This window comes from Chamaea fasciata, unplaced genomic scaffold (genome assembly GCF_029207755.1).
Source record: "Chamaea fasciata isolate MVZ Bird 193981 ecotype frontalis unplaced genomic scaffold, bChaFas1.0.hap1 SCAF_1, whole genome shotgun sequence".
Classification (NCBI taxonomy): domain Eukaryota; kingdom Metazoa; phylum Chordata; class Aves; order Passeriformes; family Sylviidae; genus Chamaea; species Chamaea fasciata.
In genome coordinates this window covers 2245055-2261595 of record NW_027094086.1, presented here as the reverse complement: position 1 = coordinate 2261595, position 16541 = coordinate 2245055, and the positions used below count along the sequence as shown (strand labels likewise).

The window sequence follows — 16541 nt, the reverse complement described above, 5'->3', positions numbered from 1 at the left end:
GAAAACCCCAGGGATGGTGATTGCTCAGAGGGAAAACATTTTTCCTTGTACCCAAACCGAGTGTCCTGTTGGAATTTGGACCTGATGCCTCTCATCCTCTCACCTCTCACCAGCAGATCCCGGTTTTATCCCCTTGATAACCTCCCCACCGGTACAGGAGACTGCTGTAAGGTCCCCCAAACCCAAATCACTTCTCCAATGCCTAATCCCACACCAGGCACCAGCTCTGGCCATCCCAATGGCCTAAACTCATTCCCTGTGATCAGTGTCTTGTATTAAGAGGCCCAAACCTGATCGCAGCAGCTAAATATGATCTAAAATGCTCTGACTGGAGGGGGATAATCACTTCCATCATGTCCTGGCTGTATTTATGCTCCTACAATCCAGGATATTTTTTTTTTCTGCCAGGACACACTACTGTATCATCCTCAGCCTGCTGAGCACTCTCAAGTCCTGTTCTCCCAGTCAGTTGCTGCCAGGGACTCTTTTATCCCCAGAAATCCCAGAATTAGCCCTTGCTGAACATCACCACGTTTCTCTAGGCTCTTCCCTCCAGCTTTTCCAGGTCTCTGGGTTAATCTTATTCAGCCTCCTTTCACAGAGCTCTCCCCCTAATCACTCTCCTCCTAATTCTGTGGAGGTGGTGGGGGAAGTGGGAGAAGCGAGGACGAATGGGGGTTTTCCTTCTGGACCTGCTGGGGAACGAGTTGCTGATTAAGACATGTGTGATAAGCATTTTCTTTGTATTTCTAATTAAAGCGAGGTGCGTGGGAAGAGGAGGAGGAGAGAGGGGAGCCGGAAGCCAAGGGAGGAGGGAGATGTGGAGCGAGGTGATGGAGAGAGGCAATTTGAGGCAGACAGGCAGATTCCGGGCACAGAGGGAGGCAGACAGGCACAGAAGGACAAGATCCATGGATTGGGACAGGATGGGGAGGAGGCAGAAGTCCTCTGGAGGGCCACAGGATGTCCAAGATAAGAGAGGGGCAAGAAGAGCAGGAAGGAGAGTGGGAAGTGAGGATGAGGGCGAGCAGTTTCCTCCAAAAGTGCTCATGAGAAGCAAGGGAGGGAGAGAAAATAGCGAAAAGCCACATCTCAGAGCTCAGCAGGGATGGTGTCAACGTGGGTTGTCTCCCTAGAGCTTCCTGGGGAGTTTTAAAGCACCGGAGGTTAGGATCAGATCCAAAAAAAAAAAAAAAAGAGGAGAGAGGAAGGAAAAGCCAACAGACCAACTAAAGGCAGAAAAAAGGAGTGTGTGTGGCAGTGAGCAGCAGCTGAGTCTTCCTCTGAGGGGAGTGGGACCAGAATAAAGGGACACTGAGTCACTGGCACCTTCCTTGGTGCTGTCACTGTTTGCTGAGGACACAGAGCACCCAGAGCCTGGTGGCACTCACCCCTTGGCATCAGTTCAGGCCGTGGGCTCTCACTGCACCTCGCCTTAGAGCAAATTGGTTTGGTTTGGTTTGGTTTTTTTTTTTTTTTTGGGTTGACAGGCCTTTGCCACCTCATCTGGGTGAGTGTTCTGCTCAGAGGCGCCTTATGGCAAGGGGTGTCACTCCTCGGAGAGCAGCCTGAGCTGTGAGCCAGATGAACCTGGTGGGTGAGTGAGAAGGGAGGGATCCCGAGGGAAACTTGGGGAAATTTCTGGTGCAGCTGATTTCGTGCTGCACATGCTCTAGAGAGCTCTGGCGGATGCTGAAGTGCCCTGCTGTGCTGCCAGGGTCCCTCCCCAGCTGAGCACTGAGATGTTCCTTGTGTTCATCCTCGGAATCACTGTCTGGAGGAGCCTGTCTTTCACCCAGGACTCTTTGAAGCACCTAAAATTAGCAGCCTGAAGCCATGTGGGTAATTCATCCCATATTCTTGCAGGAACTAATATCTTCTAGTGGTGAACAAGGGATTTTCTGCATTATCCTATATTCCCTGTGCTAGAATTTTCCCTTTCCCTTCCATAATTACTTCCTCTTTCTAGAAGAAATAAGAAGAAAATAAGAAACCACAATTTTCCCTCCCATCTGCCTCCACATCTTTTAATCTCTATTGATTCCCCTATAGCTCACCAGACAAAGCTGCCCAGTCATTTGTTTGGTAGCAAAACCCTCGGAAGGAAATAAAATTAAGAAGAAACCAAGGTGTTGGGCTTTTAAACTCGCAAGGAACGAAAGGGGGAAAAGAATAGCACATTTAATTTGCACCATACGTCTCTATTCATCCATCTCCAGCCCTGGAACACTTTATTGCACTGGAGCTGGCACTAACAACACAGAGTTTTGCATTCAAAACACAGCTCACACGTCAGTGGCTCTTTTGTTCCTGGCCACCCATCGTCCCCCAGGCCCGGGGCCCACACATCACTTACTGGGAGGGTGTGGAAGCAATTGAGAACCTGAGGGCATCCTGCTATCAATATTAACCCCACAATGATGACTGCTATTAGTGCCACTCCTTCTGGTGCAGAATCCTCTCCGTTTTCCTTTTCATCTGGAAAGCCCTACTTTGAGGGGAAAGATAAAGTGCTTTGTTTCCCCGACTAAAAATATCTCCTGTGTTTTGTAATCCTCCCTTCTCCTTATTTAATGAGATGTTTGTTATTTTGGTTTCCTTGCTGGGCAGAGGAGATGTTAATGAGTCTCTCCTTGTGCTGCTTTTTGCCTCCTCAAGCCTGCCTGAGGATGAAGCGAGGAAGTCAAAGGAGGTATCAGCATTTTTCACACTCCGGAGTTGGCTGTTATAACCCTCACAAGGTCAACACAAATAGAAAGGCATCTCCAAATGAACTTCATTTTCGTCCCCTGCACAGCCCTGACAAGCTGGAAAAAAACACGTTTGTCACCGTGTCAAAGGGCCTGGTTCACGACTGGTTTGTGCCATTTCTTCTGCCACGTTTCACAGCTGAGTTTGGCTCACTTTGGGCCTCACACTTGACTCCTCGCCCACCTGCCCACACCTTCAGGGTGTCCCTCTAAGTGTTCTAGTAAAAGTTTCTGATTTTAATGCCTTTTTTTTTTTTTTTTTTTACTCCTCCTCAGCAGCAAACACTGTAAATCACAGGTCTGCTAAAAAAAGGGAGAGCAGTGGGGTGGCTGTGAAGAGCAGACCTGGTTCTTCTGCTGGTGTGGCTTTGCTGACAGGGTCCCACCAGGCCAGGAGAGCTCTGCTCCTCATCATCTGCCAGGATGATGCTCCCACGGAGATCCATGGATCATTTGTGGCCCATGGAGCCAGTCTTCTCCTCCCTTGCATCCCATTTCAGTCTGAGTTTCACAATGATGATGCCTTGGGAAGGCGAACCTGGAACAGAGACTGGACAGAAATAGAGAATAAAGTAGGTAATTATTAAAAGGCTTTTAGGGTACACCTTGGGCAGGACAAGAGCCTGACCAGGGCTACACCCAAGGTGGAAGCAAAATGGTCACAAAATGGACAACCAGTTCCGAGGTCTCACACTTTTATCAGTTTTGGTCCATTTCCATATCGGGGTTTAAATGTCCAATTACAGCTTCAGGTTGTGAGGTCCCATCCTTCTTGTTTCTTCCATCAGTCCACCGTTGTTTGTGTTTTTGGGCCTGAAACTTGTACTGGTTGTTTTTGGTCTCCAGCAGGAAAAGGATTTGTTTTATCTCCCTACTCTGTGAAGAGAGCTGACTGACACTTAATGTGAGGCTCAGAACTGCACCCCTGGGCAGCACAGAATCTGAAAAACATGAAATCAAAAACTTAAGGCATCACTGACACACACCGAAGGCCATGTGAGAGGAGTGGTGGTGGTGGTGGAGCACTGGGATGCCACAGCCCCGTGGGGAAAATGGGGCATGGTTCTTGCTGAGGCCATCAAATCCTACCTTTGATGAAGATTCTTATGGTGATCAAGGGAAGAAGCTGTGCTGACACAGGATTTTGGCTGTACCAGTTACTTAGATGATGCGGAGTGAGGGGCTCAGGCTGCTCCAGACTTTTCCTGCTCCTGCTCATCCTGCTGTTCCCATGGGGGAAATCCGTGTTAAGCCTCTCTTTCGCTTTTCTCAGCACTTACATGGATTTTTCCTCCTGGACTAGAGCACATGGGAAGGACTTTCGGGGTGGTGGGAGCCTTGTGCTCAATCAGTGAAGTCAGACTGGCTCATGGGAAGATTTCCATCTTCAGACTCCTTGCTATGGGCTGTGGGGAGGATAGAGAAATGGGATTGTCCTGTGGCCATAAGAGAAAATCCTGCCTTGTGGTGGTGAACAGCCAGTGCCAGTTCCATGGAGAATCCACCACAGCCCTTCCTCCACATCAAATTTCAGAGTCCTGCCTCTCCTGTGAGTGGCAACACCTCTGTTTCCATGAGGAAATATGCCTGAGGAAGCTAAGGAATGCTCAGGGAAGGCTTTGCACATGGTGTCCTCCAAGGTATCATCCAAACATTTCCCTCCCTGCCTGAACCACTGATCAGTTACTGCCTTGCTGAATGGATGGATGGTTTTTCTCTCTTCAGGAACACCTAAGCCTTCACCCCCTAAATGCTTTATTTTCCCTCATTTGGGCTGAGATCCCAAAGCATTTCCCAACCTGTCCAGAATTCGGCCACAGAGGTGTCTTTGGACAACACCTCAGATGGGTTTAAAGCCGCGTTCTGCCCAATTTGGCACCAGGGTTTCAACACAAGGGTCCTCAGTGCTGGGACATCCCTAAAAGTGAAGGGAAAACCTCAGTGCTTTGTTGTAACTCATTTGGTGGGCATGGTTTGTACCTATTTCTGAATAGGGATGTCTCTTTGCATTGGGTTCCATTGGGACATTCCAAGGGACACTAAGGGGACATTTCCATGATCACAGTAGGACACAAGCTGCTGTTCCCAGCCCAGGCCGTGTCCCCAGAGCTCTGTCAGTTCTCAGCTCCCTGCTCTCATAGCCATCACCACCATGAAGACTCAAACCAGGCCACTGCTCTCCTCTTTTCAGCTGTTCTACCACCAAGTTGTGACTCAATTTACCTTTTTTTTTTTCCTCCCACCTTTCCATATTGCTTCTCCTTCTTCTAAACTGTTTCCCTTATTTTTGTCCCCACCAAGCATCGCTTGTTAACAAAGGATTTCCTCTAAGCATCCTTTCTGGTCTTGCCCATCCACAGCCAGCTACAGCTGGAGTCAGTGCAGAAATTGTGTCCCCTTGTCCCAAGAAAACAACAGAGCAGCTGCCTCACGTGGCGAAGGGGCTCCTGCATCGCCGAGAACAGCAGGGGTGATGCGAGGTCACTTCTGGAATAAAGGGAGCCTCATTCAGCACATCCTCCTCCCAGCCCAATTCCACCAGCGTTCCCATTTCCTTGTTTTAAGTACCTGTAAAATGAGAGATGGATAATTAGGGCCAGCGGGGAAGCTTAAGGGAAACAGAAGAACGTGAGAAACAAGCAGCAGACTGCGCTAATTTCTTCCTTCCAGATCTAGGAGGCCCCAGACGTCACTAAAAGCCTTATTAAAACGGGTAGGAGGAGCTGGGGAGTGAGTTGCTGTGGAAAGATTTTTTCAGGAGTTCCTTGCTCCAAAAAACCCTCAAAAGTCCTCAGTACATGACTTCCCCAATAATGAACACAATTCCTTGGTGGTCTCAGGCTGGAGGTCATAAAATACTGGAAAAGTTTGGGTTGAAAGGGACCTTTTGTTATTTTGTTATTTTGTTCCAGCCTTTTCCATGGGCACCTTCCACTAGTCCTGGCTGCTCCAAGCCCCATCCAGCCTGGCCTTGTACACTTCCTGGGATAGGATATCCACAGGATAAATTTGCATAAATTTAAGCATAAATTTGGGACAGGGGTGATCCTGACACCAATCTGTTCCTTGCCTCCACAGGATCACGGGAATTTCTTCCATCTCCCTTCTCTTTAGGTTATCTCTCAAGAGGGCTGGTCATATCTGGAAAAAAGATGCTGCTGATGGAAATTTTTGTCCCCATAGATCTGTTGAATCTTAGCAAGACCAAAAGGAGGAGGGAATAATAAAGAAAACAAGGGGGGAGGGAAGGGAGAAAAATAAAGGGGACAGAGAGGAAAAAAGAAGGGATTAAAAAGAAAAAAACAGGAAAAGAAAGAGAAAAAAAAAAAAAAAAAAGGAAAAAAAGAAAAGTCTAGCAGTACAGTGACAACCAGAGTTACTTGTGCCTGATTTTAGTGAAAGGTCCCTAAGGACTGCAGAATTTTTTGTTCGTGTTCCTCAGATACTGACGTGGGCCGGGGTGATCCCGCTGTAGGGCACTCGGGATGGGATGGGCATCACTTCCCTGTGGCCGGGCTTCTGATCCCAGCCCGGCGGGTGCTGGGGGGGCGGGTGGCAGCTCGCTCCCAGCACAATGAGCTCTCCATGGATCCCCGCAGGAATGCTGCAAAAGAGAAAGGCAAGGATTTGCGGGGGGAGGCATGCAGGGTCGTTTGTCCAGCCCTGCCAACACTTCCCTGCCCGTCTCTGCCCTCTCTCCCCTCTCACACAGAGCGGGACCTCCGCGCTGACCTTCCCCGGAGGAGCCTCAGCCCCCGCTGCGGGGGAGGATGCGCTATCCTGGATTTCCCACCTCGCTTCCCCCGTTTTCTCTTTTCCAGCAGCCGGGGAGGGAGGGAGGGGAGGGCGAGGCAAAGCAGCAGCAGCTCCGCTTTAATGGGTTCCTTGAGGAGAAGCCGAAGGTTAGAGCATCCATCCCTGCAGGTACCTGGAGAGCCATGAGCCATCCCTGGGATGAGACACCGGGGTGGGCGGGAGTGCGGGGGAGAACGGGGGAGTGCGAGCAGGGAGAGGGGCAGACAAAAGGGATGAGTAGTGTGTGTGTGTGTGTGTGTGCCGGGGGATCTGCCGCACGCTCCTGCCTTTCTTCCACCTGCCTGCGAGCAGGGAAGGGAGGCAGGTGCCGGGTGAGCTTTCTGGGGGGTGAAAATGAGCCACGGCAGCACCCCCGAGGCATCGCTAAAATAGGGATGCTGTGGGCACGGCTCCCCAAATGTGGTGCCTACTCTGGGAGGGGGTTAGAGCCAGCTTTTCTCATCTTTTGGAGATGCATCAGGGAGGGGGAGAGAGTCCCTGCAGCGCTGCTTTGCTCAGAAGGGATCCTACAATCCCAGAATCCTAGGATTTGGGTTGGAATGAACGTAAAAGATAATCCCATTCCAACCCCCTGCCATGGGCAGGGGCACCTTCCTCTAGGCCAGGGTGCTCAGAAGAATGTTTGGGGAGTTTGTGAGGAGGGGGAAACCTTAAGATTTGGAGTTTTATGGCCTCCACAATGCACACAGGCAGATCTTTCCTTCCCATCCACGGCTGGTTCTCCAAAATCCCTCAACTCCCTCCCCAGGTATTGTGGCACAATCTCACCAGGGTACCCCCAAGTTTCTGCCAGTGGTAGTACAGGAAGTTAACTGAACATGAAATCATTACCCAAAGCTCCAGTTTAAGTGGGGATGAGGAGGTGAAGGTTGTATTAAAATCGTGTTTATCACTTACATAGAATCATAGAATTGTTACTGTTGGAAAAGACCACTAAGATCACTGGCAAAGGGGGTCCAGTGAAGCTGTGACTGCCCCATCCCTGGAAGTGTCCAAGGCCAGGTTGGATGGGGCTTGGAGCCACCTGGGACAGTGGAAGGTGTCCCTGCCCATGGCAGGGAGTGGAACCGGATGATCTTTAAAGTCCCTTCCAACCCAAACCATTCTATAAATCAATGATCATCAAGTCCAGCTATGAACCCAGTACCACCACCACATTCATCACTAAACCATGCCCTCAAATCGTTAAAAATGAGTCTGATTTTGTCCAAAATAGACATGAGATAGGGCTCCCTTCCCAGGAATTTTGGGAAACCATGTTCAGAGCATGTCTCTTTTAACTGGGACACAAATTGTGATTTCTTCACAGCTGAAGAGATCTGACCCCCACATCAGCAACTACCCAACTTCTGCAAGTGCTTTGCATTTTGGATGCAAATAATAACAATTAATAATAAGCACCCATCAGGCCAGACCAAGGTATCAACCTGACTTAAATCTTGGAATACACACCCCAGACTATGCATCCCAGATGTCACAGGAAAGCCAGCACCAGAGAATTGTTTAGGTGGGAAAACACCTCTAAGATCACGAAGTCCAACCTTTAAACCAATTCTGCTGATGTCCCCAAGTGCCACATCCACACATCTGGTAGATCTCTCCATAGGTGGGGACTCCATGAGTGCCACAGGCAGCCTGCTCCAACATTCATCTCCCTGTTTGTGCTCATTTGGTCACACAGAACACAGAGATGCCACAAGGAGTGACCAGGTCATGCTCTGACCCAGAAGTTGTTGTTCACCTAAGGCACAGAGGTCCAGACCAAGAAGGGATCTGAACTCACCACACGCAGACTGACCACCCCTAAGAGCACTTTATTTCCTTTCTGAGCCCCAAAACCAGAGGGTTTCTCCTCAGGCTGTTTGGTCTGGATGAATTTGTGGTTTGCATTGAAGTCTTGTGGGTTCAGAGGAGACCCCTCAGGCTCAAAAAGCAATTACCCAAGAACTTCCAGGTAGGATCCTGCCTGATCTCTGAGAGGACACCCCCCTCTCCTTAATTTGGGCACTGAATGACCAGCACAGAACTTTTTTCCTCCTCTCCCCTCCCCAAGTACTTGTACAAGATTGCCTGTGACATTTAGAGCAGCTAAAATTATCCCAATTAAATATCTCCACTGGTTTCCCTTTGTTCTCTTTTCCTTTCTAGTTCTTTCCTTCCAGACAGCTGGAACATGTTCTTTAGACACTCTTTAAAGACAAAAGGAAAAAAAAAAATCCTCCCTACCCCAAACACCCAACAACTTAAACTCACGTAGCTTCAGCTCAGCTTTATTTAGAAACAGAGTTGAAATAAATGTTGTGAAGAATATTTTAAGTTGCTTCAGGATTCATTCATAGGAGACAGGAGAGTGGTCTCACTCTGCCCAGTAAAGCCATTCCTTTGTGGATTGCAGGTCTGGTGGAGGTGTGGGAGAAAGGGATAAAGGGTTGTGGCCTGATTTTGTGGGGATACTTGATACCATGAGATAAAACACAGCGGTTTTGGCCTCTGTGGTGTCCCCCCCTCTTCCCCACATGTTCGTGATGACAACACCTGGCCCTGTCGACTGACCTGTCATCTTTACAAATTCCCTGCCAATCTGTTCTGGGAGAGAAAATTCCTTCCCAGCATGAAATTTGGCAGCTGCCTCATCCCTGTGCCTGAAGCATGAATCACCAGAGTTAAGTAACAAACCCATTTATACATCAAGACACAATCACTGTCCAAGCAATCATTCTGTTCTTTTCAATGTGAAGCCCATTATTTGTAGATTCTGTTTATATTCATCTTTTCCCTCCTCTTTTCTCCCATTATTTCTTTTTCCTGTACCTTCTGGATGTTTTGCAAAACAATGTAAAACTTCAGAAGGACGCTGGGATGTTAAGCAGAAGCAGAGAATATTTCCCAGCCCCCAAGAATGATTGTTTACTATTAATTTTAGGAGTTTCAGGGAAATCTCTCAGGGAACTTCACCAAAGAATGTTTGGCAAGAACAATTGGCTCCCGAATGAGGTTCTGGGCCACTTGGTCTGTGTATTAATATCTTATAAATATATTTACACACCCCTACACAGTTTGAAACACCTGTTATTTTTACAAATATTTTCTTGGTGCTGTTCTTCTGTCTTTTTAGCACCTATTTCATTCCTCTGGTCTGTTGGCAGTTATGAAATAAGTGATTCCCGAATGTGTTTGGTTTATTCTGCTGAAAATGAAGTTTTGCTGGGTTGAAATAGCAGTGGGTGATCCATATTGGAAGGAAGATGTGGGGAAAGCTCAGGCACTGAGAGTTTGTGGGGGCAGAGCAGGATCTGCCAGTGTTATTAAAGCTGGGGAAAGCAGCAGGACTTGAGCTGAACTGCAGGATTGCAATATTGAGGAATTGGCACGAAACAAATTTAGGACAAGGCTTGTGTCTCTCAGTGCTTGCTCCAAGACCCTCAGAGGAGGCTTCTCCTGCCTCCTGGTCAGCTGTGTCCATGCAGGACAGGGACATTGCCCTCTCTTTTCCACACAGAGCTGAGGTGCCCTCATCAAGCTCAGGAAGTTCTGCCTTAAATACATTCCTTTGTCTGAAACCATGATTTGGCAAACACAGACCTCTGCTTTTCCATATTTACTCTTCCACTCCGTGTGAAATACATCCAAGATGTTGCCCAGAGAAGCTGTGGCTGCCCCATTCCTGGAAGTGTTCCAGGACAGGTTGGATGGGGCTTGGAGCAACCTGGGATAGTGGAAGATCCATGGCAGGGAGATGGGAATGAGATGATTTTTAAGGTTCTTTCCAACCCAAACCATTCGAGGGTTCTAAGATCTCTCAGGTCTCTCTTTGAGAACATTAACTACACAACACTAAAACATTGGTTTTCTCAGAAAAGAGGGATTTAAACTTGAGGAGAACTTAAATTCCAGATCTGGGATTTGTTCTCACTGAGCCTCCCTATCAGTGAGTTTGTGGGTGCTTCACCACAGGGCAGATTGTAAATATTCACCCAGGCCCAGATTATTTCTGCATTCCTCCATCTAAGATCTGTGTTTCCAGCACAGGGATACTGGACCTCAGGACAGCAGAACTGTTATTCATAGCCTGAATTCCTAACTTAAAAAAAAAAAAAAAAGAACCCTTAGTGCCATTCCCCTCTGAATGATGGACTGACAATCTCAGCATCTTTTAGACATCAGACTCCAGGAGGGAGAGGGAAGGGCTGCATTACGGGCAGAGCTTGGCAGCTGGGCTTCATTAACTCTGTTTTTCAAAGCTGCGTTTGTGTCTCCAGAATAACAATGATGCTCTCCCAGGCCTCATCTTCCGTCCCCTCACGGCCATTGTGGTGCTGAGCACCCCCAGTGCCCTTTGGGCCATTATATCTTTCTTTCCCTAACACATTAAACTGCCATCAAAGAGGAGTTTTGCAAATATGGTTTGTTGCCTACTGGAGCCTTACATTTCAGAGGTGCTGCTGCTGTTGCATAAATTGTACAGTTTTATTTTCAAGCAGCCCATTTTTTCCCTAATGGGCTCACTTGGGGGTCTGTTCAACCAGAGGGGGAAAATGGAGCCGAGCGAACTTCCTGCTGAGAGACCTTTACAAACCTCAAGAAACCTTTCTCAGAAACAGGAATCCCACATTCTTAATGAGATCATTTTCATGAAAGTCTGGGGAAAGAGCAGAAAGAGAAAACAGTGACAACAAAATAGAGATGATCACTAAAAATTATTTTCAAGTAAACCAGGAGCCCTCCTGGTGTAATGAGACAGAAAAATTTCAAGAAGCCTAAAGGAAGAACATGTGGTTTATTATGAGACATCAGAGCCAAGGCAGGGAGTGAAAAGCAATCACATCTCAATCCTGCTGCTGGATGTCTCTCCTCTGGTGCAGAGCTGGGGAAAGAGTGGGGAAATGGGACAAAATCCCATCAGAGGCAGAGTTTGGTTCCAGGATGTCTGCAGGAAAAACTACCATGGGTGACAAATTTGATATGCTGGGTTGGGTGAAAAAGGTCACCTCTCTGTGCCTCCTTCTGGGTGATGCCCTGACCCCAATTCAAAAAAAAAAAAGTGAATTCCACAAGAGGTGGTGAATCCAGACTGGGACACAAAGGCCAGCACAGCTCTAGACACGGACAAGAAGGTTGGGATAATTTGGTGGTAACTCTCAGCAAATCATGGAATCAAAGAGTGGCTTGGAAATGGGTTGGAAAGGACATTTAAGATCATCCAGTTCCAACCCTCCTGCCTGGGCAGGGACATCTTCCAATAGACCAGGTTGTTCCAAGCCCCATCTGACCTCACCTTGGACACTTCCAGGGATGGGGCAGCCACAACGTCTCTGGGAAACCTGTGCCAGGGCCTCACCACCCTCACAGGAAGAATTTCTTCCTAATCTCTAATCTAAATCTACTTTTCTTCATCTTAGAGCCTTTCCTTGTCACTCCAGGCCCTTGTAAATTGTCTCTTGCTCCATTTTTTGGTGGGTTCCCATCAGGTACTGGAGGGCCACAATTAGGTCACCCCAGAGTCTCCTCTTCTTCAGGCTGAACATTCCCAATTCTCTCATTTTTTTCTCACAGCAGAGCTGCTCCATCTCTCTGATCACCTTGGTGCCTCCTCTGGATTCACTGCAACAGCTCCACGTTCTTCCAGTGCTGGATGCAGCATTCCAGGTAGGATCTCCCCAGGCCGGAGCAGAGGGACAAAATCCCCTTCCTCACTTGCTGCCTGCAGTTCTCTGGATGCAGCCCAGGACAATCAAGCTTTCCGGGTTGCATGGATGTAATTCCATAACCTTTGAAAGCTGTCTGATGGCAGATGGACATGTGAGAAAGCACAGGCAGAGCAGGCTGGAGTGGCAGGAAAACTGGGAAAAAAAACAGGAGGAGGGAAAGCGGGGACAGAGGGGACCGCCTGTCATCTGTTTGTCATGGCCAGAGCCTGAGACACCCGTGTGGGAGCGGTGATTAAACACTTGGCTGGTGGCGTGAAATGACACCTCTAGCACATCTCTGCCCAACGTGCCAGCAGGGTTTCGCAGGCTGACAACATCCCGATGCCTCCAGAAGCCAGAGCGTGAGGACAAGGAGGTGCCAGAGGAGATGTAAGGAAGAACATCCAGCTCAAAACCCAGCCTGCAACATTTTCCATGAGTTAGCGCCTAAAAAAGGAAAAGCAGTGGGGTGTTATATCACCAGATGCTCTCCTGATCTCCAGAGATTTGTGGCTCAGGCCCTGCATGAACCAAAGCAGGAAGTTCCTTATTTGCATGCTCTTCACAGGGATTTTTTTTTTTCCCTCCATAAATCTTCCCAGTCATCTTTTAAACATTTTTACGGTTTAGGGATCTATAATAGCAGGGATTTGCACAGATAACTGAACACTGTGTGAGGAAATTCCTTCTTCTTCTTTGTTCCTAGCTTGGTACTTGCTCTTTTCCAGTGATAACCTTTGGTTCATACATCAGAAGAATCAATAACCCACCAAGCCCTAATGACTCCTCTCTAGATCCTAAAATACCCCTTCTTTCTCTAGATCCTGTAATATCCTTCCATTTACTCTTTCTTTTCCTTGACTGGATAAACAAGGTTTACACACCAATTCCCTGTGAAGAAGACACTTTATTAATCCCTTCCACTGGTTAGTTTGGGATTTTTTTTCACGTTCTTCATGGGATGAAGGCACCAAAAAACACCCCAAAGAGTAATCAAGATGTGAATGAAACAGGAGCGGTTGTTTTTTTTTTTTCAGGGGGAATAGGGGCAGGGAAGTGAGGACAACAGGAGATATCCCAATTTTTCACTCCTCCTTCCACTTCATTCTCTCCCTACAGAGCTCCAGCCCAGAGGCCTGAACTGAGCTGGAAGAACAGCTTTAATTTCTTCCTCTTCAATAAGGAAAAGTCTGATCTTCCAACTTCTTCCATGTGACTCGTCAAACTGGCACCACATGTCTGACTTCTGATGACTTTGCCCACAGACTTTCAGTTCTGCTGTTTCACGAGCTGAAAAAGCCAAGTTCTCAGCCAGTCAGCTCCTCAAGCTTCCAATTTAACTGCAATGTAGCACTTCCTTCGGGGCTTGTTCTTTATCAGATCCTCCATCCTTTCCACCAACACTGCTGAGCGTTTGCAAAGCAGCAGCATAGCTCAACTTTCCACAGGAATTTCGTACCCAGCTGAAGCTTCAGCATTTCCAGCAAGGCAGAGTGGGCTGTCAAATACCACAGTTTCCATGTTGGGATCATTTCTTCCTGTCTGAGGAAAGCTGGTGGGAAGCCACTTTCCTTGACAAGGAGAAAGCTGCTGAAGCAAAAAATGGGGACAGCTGGAAAGGCAGCCCAAAGTGAGCCAGGCATCCACATCTTCCCTTTCCTAGGGAGAACCTGCAGATGGATCCTTGTCACCCACTGAGAGCCATCAGGACAGAGAAGATGGCAGCTCTGTGCAGTGACAGATTCATTCAGCCTCTGAGAAAACTCTGGAGCCTTCAACTTCAAAAGGACGTGGAGCTGCTGGAGTGAATCCAGAGGAGGCCTTGGAGATGCTCCAAGGGCTGGAGCCCCTCTGCTCTGCAGCCAGGCTGGGACAGCTGGGAATGTCCAGCCTAGAGAAGGGAAGGATCTAGGGAGACCTCAAAACCCCTTCCAGTGCCTAAAGAGGCTCCAGAAGAGCTGGAGAGGGACTTTGGGCAAGGGATGGAGGGACAGGAGAAAGGGAAATGGCTTTAAATTGACAAAAGGCAGGGTTGCACTGAATATTAGGAAGAAATTCCTGGCTGGGAGGGTGCGGAGGCCCTGGCATAGGTTTCCCAGAGAAGCTGTGGCTGCTCCATCCCTGGAAGTGTCCAAGGCCAGGTTGGATGGGTTTTGAAGCAACCTGATCTAGCAGAATGTGTCCAGGCCCATGGCAGGGGGGTGGAACTGGTCTTCTAAAATCCTTTCCATCCCAGACCATTCCATGTCTCCATGAAGACCAGCTTGGCCAGGTGTTAGCATTGCAAATGTGGCTGTAAAGATAATTCCAGTCTTGGGTATTTATTCACCACAGCCATTCTCATTCAAAGACCTTTGATAATTGTTGACCCTTCTGGGGTCTGATAGTTGATGTTTGGGCCAGGTGTTTATATATTAAAAAGAGTCAAGTGTCCACTGAACCAGTTTGAGCAGCAGAAGTCTGAAGACTCATTGTGTTCCAACAGATTTTGGGACAAATTTGAGCCTAAGCAGAGCTGAAGTAGCTCAGCTGGGAGAGCGTTAGACTGAAGATCTAAAGGTCCCTGGTTCAATCCCGGGCTTCAGCACAGTTTTCCTGCACTTTTATGTGCCCAGGGCATCCTTCATATCCAGGAGAGATCCAGCCAAGGGCCAGCAGGACTGGAGGGGACTGGAGGGGACTGGAGGGGGCTGGAGGGGACTGGAGCATCTCTGCTGTGGGGAAAGGATGAGGAGCTAGGTCCAGTGGCCTTGGGAGACTGTGGAGTTCCCCTTGTCAGACATATTCCCAAGGGCCCTGGAAGTGGTCCTGGGCAAGGGGCTGTAGGTCCTGCTTGAGCAGGGCTTGGGAGTGATGCCTTAAGTTTTAGCTTTCATGTTTTTCAGATTCTGTGCTGCCCAGGGTTGTAGTTCTGAGCCTCACATTAAGTGTCAGTCAGCTCTCTTCATAGTGCAGGGAGACAAAACAAATCCTTTTCCTGCTGGAGACCTGCTGAAAGTATAACTTTCAGGCCCAAAAGCACAAACAAGAGTGGACTGAAGAGAGAAAACAAGAAGGATGGGACCTCACAACCTGGAGCTGTAATTGGACAATTAAACCCCAATATTCAAATGGACCAAAACATGGAATTGTAAAACCTCGTGACTGGTTGTTCATTTTTGTGATCATCCTAGGTCTACCCTGGGTGTAGCCCTGGTCAGGCTCTTGTCCTGCCCAAGGTGTGCCCTTAAGGGCCTTTTAATAAATATCTACTTTATTCTCTGGCTCTGTCCAATCTTTGCTCCGGGTCAGGCTTCCCAAGGCATCAGGAGCAGGGACATCTGTGGGGTCCCTTTGGACCTCAACCAGTCTGAGCCTGTGAAAGGGGGACAGGGTTTTTACAGTTCCAGTACTTCAGCAAAAATCATGCTATGAAGGGATTTTTGTTCCTTTCACTGCTTGTTCCCTGTCCTATGGCACGGACTGCCCTGAGAAGAAGTGGAAAGGTTGACCCACAGGTGCATGGCCAAGCAGGAAATCAGAACTGGATTTTGGGAACAGCAAAAACCCCTTATCCATGAAAGTGATTTTTAGCATCAATGACAACTGACCTTGAAGCAACTCCTCTCCCAAAAATTTGCATGTTCCAGGCTAAGGCGTTCTAGTGTGTTTACCTGCTGTTTATAGGGAAAAAAAATTTTGATTTCAGGGCTGAAGTAGCTCAGCTGGGAGAGCGTTAGACTGAAGATCTAAAGGTCCCTGGTTCAATCCTGGGGCTTCAGCAGAGTTTTAGGAGTTGGAATCAACGAGGCATCCCTGGAATTGTCCAGGAAATGCCTGGACATGGCACTCGGTGCTCTTGCTTAGTTGACAAGGATGTCATGGCTAAATGTTTGGACTCTGTCTTGGAAATCTTGCAATCTTAATGGTTCTATGATTTTATCCTTGTGGGTCGTTCCAGCTCAGGGCATTCTATGATTCTCTGATGAATTTTTCCACTCTTTCCTGACCGTTTCCCATTTTTTACCTGATCCTTGTCAAATGATGGTGTTCAATGTGCAGGCACCCCACTAAAATGAGTAACACTGCTTTGTGTTTGCTCCCTTTTCCCTCTCTAATTCCTGTTCCATGGAGCCCTTCAGACAGACACCAGAGACAGGATACGGAATTCCAGTTGTCCAAAAAGATGAGGGAGAAGCTGCAAACCCTTGACCTTCTCAAGATCAACCCCAATGCTCGTCCAATCTGCTCTTCATAGCAGGACAGGGATTCTTCTTTCCCTTTTCCTTCTGGTAGTGCTCTAAAAGCT

The 16541-nt window shown here is 48.1% G+C and overlaps 2 non-coding genes across 2 annotated transcripts; both read left to right on the top strand.

Moving 5' to 3' along the window:
• Positions 1-14767: 14767 nt before the first annotated feature.
• TRNAF-GAA (transfer RNA phenylalanine (anticodon GAA)) lies at positions 14768-14840 on the top strand. The gene has a single exon. It is a non-coding gene; the product is annotated as a tRNA-Phe (tRNA).
• Positions 14841-15942: 1102 nt separating this feature from the next.
• TRNAF-GAA (transfer RNA phenylalanine (anticodon GAA)) lies at positions 15943-16016 on the top strand. The gene has a single exon. It is a non-coding gene; the product is annotated as a tRNA-Phe (tRNA).
• Positions 16017-16541: the final 525 nt, after the last annotated feature.